Here is an 8,127-nt window from a genome sequence, read left to right on the forward strand (position 1 = left end):
TCGCACAGGCAGACACGGAAAAGGCGAGGATTCGGGTGAATCGGGTGTCGGCTCAGGGCCAGGTGGGGACAGAGCGGCTCACCCGCTCCCCCGCGACCGGGCGGGGGCGGAGGCCCCCAGGAGTCCCCGGGGGGGGGCGGGGAGCCAGCCTCCAGGCGGCCGGGCGCCGCGTGAGAAGCGGGGAGTCGCCCCTCCCCCGCCGGGCAGCTGGCAGCCAGGGGGCCAGGCCTCAGCTCTCCCGACGAACATGCAAATCTGCAATTAGCCGGGAGCGTTAAACAAATCAGAGGAAACAAAACAGGCCGAAACGCCTGCAAATCGCCGGCAAATCCGAGCCTCCGCTGTTTTCAAAACAAGCGCGAGGGAGGGGCGCGAATGCGGGGAGGGGGTGCGCCTGCCCGGGAGGGGTCGGTTCCCCGCGATCCCCCGTCCCCCCCCCACCGTGACCCGGGTCAGAGTCCCGCTGGGGGGCGGGGGCCGCCCCGGCCGCGTCCCTGCGGACCCAGCAGGGTGAAGAGGGCGCAGAGCGCGGGGCGGGTGCTGGGGCCGCGGCGGAGGGCGACCCGGGCCCGGGTGCCGGCCGGGGGGCGGGGGGACATCGGGCGCCGCCCCCGCGCCCTCACCGGGGACCCCACGGTGCGCCGGCGGGTCGGAGCCCGACCTCGAGTAACAATGACAGCGGCGGCGATCACGTGGGCACAGACCCGGCTTCGCCACCAGCGCTCACCTGGCTCGGGCCGCGCGACCGCCCGTTACCTGCCTGAGTCCTGGCGCGCGGGCCGGTCCCCGGGCTCGGCCACCCCTCCAGCGCCCGCCGGTCACGCCCCACCTGGGCTCCGGGGGCAGCTGGCCTGACCCCGACCCGGCCGCAGGCTGAGCTCTCCCGACACCAGCACCGAGGGCAGGGGCGGGGCGGGCGGGGCGGGGCCCTAGGGACAGATTGACGTCGCCGCCTGACACTTGCGTCAGCGCCACCAGAGACTCCCACTGGACCCCCGCTCCCCCAGGTTCCTTCTACCTGTTTAGACTGTGGGGCCTGGCCTGGGCGGAGGGGAAGGGTCAGCCTCCTGGAGTCTGCACTCTGGGTCCCAGCAGGAAGTCACCCCTGGCTGGTGGCAGTGAGGAAGGTCAGAGGCCGGAGACCCAGGGCTAAGGAGAGTGTGCCCAGGGAAACCCCAGCCCCTTCTGATCCCATTAGCCTCCCGCCAGCCTCCCACTCAGCTTCTGGTGCCGCGTCGGCCTGAGTGCACCCAGGTCTCTCAGCAACTCTGCCTGAGACCTGAGGTCACCAGGGCGTCTGCATCTAGCCCTTGCCCTCAGGTGTCTTGTGAGCTGGCCCAACAAAGGCCGGAGTGTCTGTGCTCCAGCCCCCCCCCTCCCGTCTGTGCTCCAGCCCCCCCCTCCCGTCTGTGACTACTGTCCCTTGTGAGCACCCAGGCACACGGGGATCCACACGCTGTTGGCTGTCAGGCCGCTCTCCCATCCACTCGCTGCCCAATCCTGTGGTCGGGTGGCTTAGGAACACCTGAGCATGGGGGCGCCTGGGTCGCCCAGTCGGATAAACCGAGTCAGACTCTTGATTTCAGCTCATGTCACGATCTCACAGTTCCGTGAGTTCGAGTCCCGCATGGGGCTCTGTGCTGACAGCAAGGAGCCTGATTGGGATTCTCTCTGCCCCTTCCCTGCTCTCTCTGTCTCAAAAGAAAAAAGAGAGAGAGAGAGAAAGGAAGGAAAGAAGGGAGGGAGGGAGGGAAAGAAAAACCTAAGAACACAGTAAAATAAATTATCCTGCGGGGTCCCTGCCTTCAGGCAGCGGCCTCCTGGGCTTCCCAGGCCTTCAGGACCGAGGTAGGATTTGTTAGGTTCTGCTACCACCACTGCTACCACCTGTCCCTTCCATCGTAACCACGCCTCCTGAGTCCCAGCCACCACTATGTGGCACCTGGACATGCTTAGGCCCCACGCAGGCCCCCTCACTGTGGCCTCACCCCCAGGTTCCTCCTCTGCACAGCAGTTCTGCATCAGCACGCTCCACAGCTTAACACCCTCGGCTGACATCCCTGTGCTCCTGGGAACCCCAACCTGGGGCCCACTGGCCTGTCCCATCTGCTCAGCCCAAAGCCCCTGACAGCTTCCTGTGTGCCGGGGACCCCGGAATGAGTCTCTATCCTCTAGCTCGGCAGGGCGGCCTCAGTCAGTACTTAAATAGATAACAAGGATGGGCCTAGCCTTTAGGCACGTGTGGACATTCTCCTGACATAACCTCACCACTGGGTAGCTTCCAGTCTAACTGAGGGAGGTGAAGCGGGGGTGAGAGATGGGCAGGGGCCAGCTGAGGGTCGGGCACCGCAGGGCCTCCAGCCCCCACCCGGCTAACAAGAGCAGTTCAGACAGCTGCCCAGACACAGAAGGGGCCCCTGGGTGAGCAGCTGAGTCCCTGAGCCGCCCCATCCAAGCCAGGAGAGGCTGAGGGCAGTCCAGGGGACACGTGGGCCCCAACGGCAGGCCTGAGCCACTGGTTCTCACGTCTGGCCTCCCTGCCCACCAGCATCGCCCAGCCTGCCCACCCCACCTCTGAGCTGCTCCACTCATCCCCCTCTGCGGGCTCACCTCACAGCTGACGGGGTGCCGCAGGCCACGACAGCCTGGGGCGCACGGCAGCTGCCCAGCGCCAGCCCCCGCCCAGAGCCCCCTGCCTGGGCCGTGTGCAGGAGGCGGGAGTGGGCGTGGGGGGAGGACGGGTGAGGCCCGAGCAAGTGAGGAGCAAGCAGGGCCTATAATCTCCCCATCAGCCTGTCAGCGCCTCGGCGGTCACCCCAGCCCCGCCTCCTCTATCACTACCGAACCCAGCAATTAGCCTGGGGCAGTGTGCCAAGCCGGCAAACCAGCCACCACTCACACACGTGACCGCACATGTGCAGGCACACACGTCTGTGCTGCCAAGCACGAACCCTGCCAACGGGGGTCCCTCCCCAGCACCCGCACGGCATCCCTGGGACAAAGGGCCCACGGGAAGTTCCCCGGACCCAGGCTCCTGGGCTGTGTGTGAGCAGCTGTGTGTGAGAAGGGTCTTCGGCAGCCCCAGCACTGGGTTCGCCCAGGAGGCCCAGAGGGCTGGCAGAGCTGGGCGGGCCTGGAGCTGGCCCCCGGGGTGGGGCCATGTGCGGGAAAGGTGGGGGCAGCGCCCTCTGCGCAGAAACGGCTAGAATCCGCACACGGCCCAGAGCCCCGACCTCTTACTGGCCTTCAAACCCACTGCTCTATAGCTGGGCCCCCATACCACCCAGGTCACCCCCATCCTGCCCAGCTGCCCCCTGGTGGCCTCTGAACCACACAAGTGCCACAGTTTCCCTCTGTCTGGCACACTTCCTCCCAGCGGGGACACCGTCACCCTCTTCCCCCGTCACCATGTTGCCTGCTGTGGCCTTCCAGGACCCCAGAATGGCCTCAGCTCGGGGCCCAGTGGCGGCCCACGGCCCAGGTCTGCACAGGTGGCACGCTGGCTCAGGGAAGGCCGACACCCCTGCCTGGCTGCTCTGTTGACACAGGTGGCCTCCTGAAAGACTGACATCAACCCCGTTTCCCTTTCTTGCTTTTCCTGAGGAGGGGCCCAGCTGGGGCAGTGTTGGGCACGGCGACCTGAGCTCCCCACAGGGCCTCCCTGCCCAGAGCCCCGCGTGGGACCTGCAGGCCAGCTGTGCCAGAGGGGCTGGGGGGGGCGCCACCCCAGGGCTTTGGTCTCTGCACCAGAAGGTGATGCGTCCAGGGCCGCGCTGATGGTAGAGCTGAGGCAGAACCCAGGCTGCACCCAAAAGACCCCCCTCCCCTTCCCCACGGCACTCGGGCCAGGACCCGCCCAGCACAGAAATGGAGACTGGAGGGCTTCATGCCGTCTGAGGACAAGGATGTGGGCACCGAGCCAGGCCCTGTGCCCAGATGCCCGATCCCAGCCCAGAGCGAGACCCTCCTGTGCCCAGCGCACTGACGTACCAGCCCCCAGCCACAGCGGGGGGCGGCGTGAGTGACCCAGTCTCTGTGCCTGAAAGGTTGGGTGGGGAGACCACAGAGTAACAAAGTGGGAAAGGAACCCCAACTCCAGGTCCGGGCCTGCCCTGGGAGTGTCCCCGCGAACAGCCCCAGCTGCCACCCATGGCTGCGCCAGGCTCCCTCCGAGGGCCCGAGAGTCCAGTCACGGTCACAAGAGTGTGAATCAACCACAGAGCAGAGGAACGCAGACCCACTTGGGTGGGACCCGGAGGCGGGACAGCAGGGGCCGGGCCCAGCCCTCCCAGCGCTCCCGCGAGGTGACGGAGCTGGGTGCGCTGCTGCGCGCTGGCCTGGTCCGGGGGCCGTGGGGGGGGCGGGCCAGCGTCCCCGCCTGGGCAGCTGAAAGGCCCAACCTCCTCCTATCACCGGGGCAGAGAGAAGCAGAACCCGTCAGAGACCACGGAGGGGAAGGAGCGCAGGGACCACAGAGAGAAAAGGGAAGCGGTGGTGCCGCCTCCCCAACTCCCCCCACTCGCTGGAACGCCCCCCCACCAGTCAATTACAGGCCACTGATCCCACCCTCTCAGCCTGTAATTTGAGTCCAAAGACAATTAGCTAGAGGCTGGCCCCACCCCGTCCCACCCCGCAGCCCCACCCCAAACACAAACACCCATTAGGCTCCGGTGCAGGGACTCTGCCCAGCCCCAACCCTCAGCAAGGGACGCGCCCCCAGCGGACCTTCGTCCCCGAACCCCCCCCCCGAGACTGGGGCCAGAGGGCCACAGCAGCCCCCCCAACTGGCCAGACCGGGGCTTCGGTCCCAGGAGGTCTGATCCGCTCACCTCCTCACCCAGACCCACGCCGGGTCCAAGGAGGTCTCTGGACACAGCAGCCTCCACCACAGGGAAGAAGAGCTGATTTCCCTGCCCACGAGCACCTGTTGCTGCAGCAAGGACTGAGACGAGTCATAGGGACACAGCCCTTGGTGGCAGAGGGCATCACACTTCAGCGCGGCCCTGCCCAGACCAGAAAAGGGGCCACACGGGAGGGTGCTGGAACCCACACCCACACCCAACGTCCCGGTGGGAATCATCGGCTCTGGCCCCAGGATGTGGGGACGAGAAAGGGGCAGGATGCCACGTGCCCAGAGTGGTCCTGGTCTTGGGATGGCTCAAGTGCCTGCAACTTTTCCTCTTGGGAAAGACAGGCATATGCCATATGGGCCCCTCCCCAGGCTGCCAGCCCACCCCAGGGCTTTCCAATCCAATCTCTTCTGCCTCACTCGCCTGGGCTAGGGCCAGGACCCTGGGCTTCCTGCTCGGTGCCCAAGCTGCCGGCTCTGTGTCTCCAGTGTGATCCCCACAGGGACTGCTGAGCACAGGGCTTGTGAGCACACTCAGGCACAGAGCCAGGGGGCCCACATGGCAGAGGCGGCATCCCAGAGAGCTCCTCACCCATTAGTGGCTTTGATCTCTTCACCTGGGGAACCCCTCACCTGCGGGCTGGGGTGTCAGGGGGGCTTGGAGGGGGCTGTGCACCAGTCAGCTGCTGGCCAGTGGGTCTTGGGGTGCAGGATAGGAAGGTGGCCTGAGGGTTCAGCCCGAGAAGACCCCTGTGCGTCACCCTGAGCAGCCTAAGTCACGCCCCTTCCTGCTCCTCGTCATTCCTGGGAAGGACCAGGTGTGAGTAACCCAAGGTGTGTCCCTGAACCCAGCTCTGGAGAGTGGCTTCAGAGGCCTCTAGCCCACACCATGAAGCCTTCTGGGGTTGAAGGGGTCCCCTGGCTAGGCCCCTCCCCCAAGCCTTGAGGACAGGATCTGGGACTCCTCCAGCCCTGTGGCCTCCCTCCGAGGGGCCTGGGTGGGCTCCAGGCTAGCTAGGCAGGGCCTGCAAGGGCAGCCTGCAATCTCCAACCCAAGGGTGACGCATCCCCTCCCACCCCGCCCCCGACCGGTCTGAGCAGCCTCAGGAGGTGGCGGAGCTGCCCAGACTAGCCCGTCCCTCCCTCCTGGGGCTCTCAACCCTCAGCCCCGGAAGCGGATCCCTCTGCGGGGTTGTGGCCTCCCCCCTTGGGTGGCTGGACACGGCTGGATAATCCAAAATAATTCCTTCTTGGCAGGCAGCCGGCGGGAGGGGGGGGGCTCACATTCCAAACCCTTGTTTTTCTCGGTAACCTCCTCCCCTCCTGGGGCAAGGAACCCCCCGCCAAACCTCAGGCCTTGACTTCCTAAGGGGCCCACCCCTTAGACCAAGGTGGGCCCCCACGGGTAAGGTGGGAAGAGGTGGTAGGTTCACATCCGTGAAGACCACCTGATTGTCCTTAATCTTCTCTGGAAATTCCTAAAAGCTGACATGCCACAAAAAAATAGCCAGCAGGCCCCGCCAGGCCACTGCTTGGCCTTCCTCCTAGGGACCCTCTCCTCAGGGCAGAGGGATAGCCGCTCCCACTAGCTGTCCAACTTTCACACTCTCAGACGGCACCTCCTGGCCATGCCAGGGTGACATCTGGGCATGGGTCAGCCAGCACCCACCCCTCCACTCTCCACAGGACCCAGCCCTGGGGTTGGGGAGGGCACAGGGGCTTAGGTTAGACATGGAAGAAGGAGCCCCCCACAGCAGGCATGGGCCAGAAAATCCTCCAAGGCCCAGGATATTCCACTAGCTTGACACCCCCCCCCGCCCCCACCCCCATCTTGACCTCCGCCACAGGCAGAGGGGACAGATGGACCCCTTCCTTCCTTTCCCAAGTTGCTGGGAAGAGAAGCCTTAGTGACGTGGCAGGAAACTCCGGGGCCCTTGAGCTCAGGGACCCCAGAAATCTGCCAATCAGCCTGAGCACAGAGGAGTGGGGAAAAGCCCATCCAGGAGGGCTTCCCGCAGGAGGAAGTAAGCAGAAATACAGGGCCAGAGGGTGAAAGGAGGGCTCAGGCATTGGGTGTGCTCCCCACACCACCACAGTCTGAGATTTTCTCAGAAATAAACACCACGCCGATCAAACCCAGCAGGAGCGGCCTTAGCAGGCCTTGTTGAGACGCAAGCAGGCCCAGGCCACTAGGACTGGTCAGGTGCCCCGGGTCGGTGCTAAACTGCCCTTAGTCCCAGTCGGGATCCATTGCTCCCACCTTCTTGCCCGGGCCAAGCACAGACCAGGGGGCTCACAGGGTGGTCCCAGCAGAGGCCTTCCTCAAAAGGAGCCCCAGCGAGTATGTGGGGAAAGGTTGGGGGGGGCGGGGTGTAGCCAAGCCCTGACTGCGGGTCACCCCCCTGGAGAAGCCTGGGCTGAGCCACCCCGGAACTGCTGCTGGGGTAGGGGCGGGTGGGTGGGGGTCCCCAGCTCTTGCACAACAGGGACAATTGCAGCCCTGCCCACGGATCTCAGTGGCACGGGCGGGGAGGGAGAGTCCGGAACCAGAAAGAGTCCAGCGGTCCAGAGGGCGCGGCGCCCGGCTGGGGACTCCCGGCCCGGCCAGGCCCACCCCCCCGCCGCCCGCCCGGCGCCGCGGGCCTCGCCGGCCGCCTGGAGGAGCCGAGGACGCACGGACGGCGGCCGAGGCCCGATCGGCCCCGCGGAGCCGCGGCTGCCCTAGGTCCCCGCGCCCAGAGCGCGCAGGTTGGGACGAAGCGGCACCAGCGGCGAAGCCCCCCGACCCGCGCGGCCGCACCAGGGGCCCGTACCCCCCACCGCGGTACCTGCACGTCCGCCGCCGAGGCTCGATGGCGCCCGGGCCGCGATCGGCGCTGCGCTCCGGCCCGCGCGGCTGCCATGGAGACGGGCCTTTGTGTGGCCGAGGAGGGGCCGGAGCGCGCGGGAGCAGCGGCCCCGCCCCCGGCGGGGAGAGGGGAGGGCGGGGTGGAGGAGGGGCTGGGAGGGGGTGGAGGAGGAGAGAGGGGCGGAGGAGCGGGAGGAGGGGCAGGGAGGAGGAGGGAGCGTCGGGAGGGTCCCCGCGGGGACCCGGTAGCCCGCGCCCCGCGGCCACGGCGCGCACACCGGGGCGCAGGGTGGGTTGGGCAGGGTTCGAGCGCAGGTTCGCGACAGGCATCGCGTGTCCCCGGGCCTGGCACCACCCTGGGAGCGCCGGGGTTCACCGGGGAGCCCAGGCCACGGGGGGGGGCGCGGGGGGGGGGGGGGGCGCGGGGGAG

At 67.1% G+C, this 8,127-nt stretch overlaps 1 protein-coding gene across 3 annotated transcripts in view; it reads right to left on the bottom strand.

Annotated features, from left to right (window-relative positions):
• The window catches only part of PLXNB2 (plexin B2), a 28,385-nt gene extending 20,618 nt beyond the window's left edge, over window positions 1–7,767 (bottom strand). The window contains exon 1 of one of the 3 annotated variants that reach the window (XM_039235535.1): window positions 7,678–7,767. The gene's annotated coding sequence lies outside the window, so the exon portion shown is untranslated. Of the gene's footprint in view, window positions 1–727; window positions 802–7,677 lie in introns of those variants that run through there. The other 2 variants (XM_039235545.1, XM_039235541.1) reach the window with 2 other exon arrangements.
• Window positions 7,768–8,127: the final 360 nt, after the last annotated feature.

The sequence above is a fragment of the Hyaena hyaena genome, unplaced genomic scaffold, assembly GCF_003009895.1.
Source record: "Hyaena hyaena isolate Hyena2069 unplaced genomic scaffold, ASM300989v1 scaffold_4, whole genome shotgun sequence".
Taxonomy (NCBI): Eukaryota; Metazoa; Chordata; class Mammalia; order Carnivora; family Hyaenidae; genus Hyaena; species Hyaena hyaena.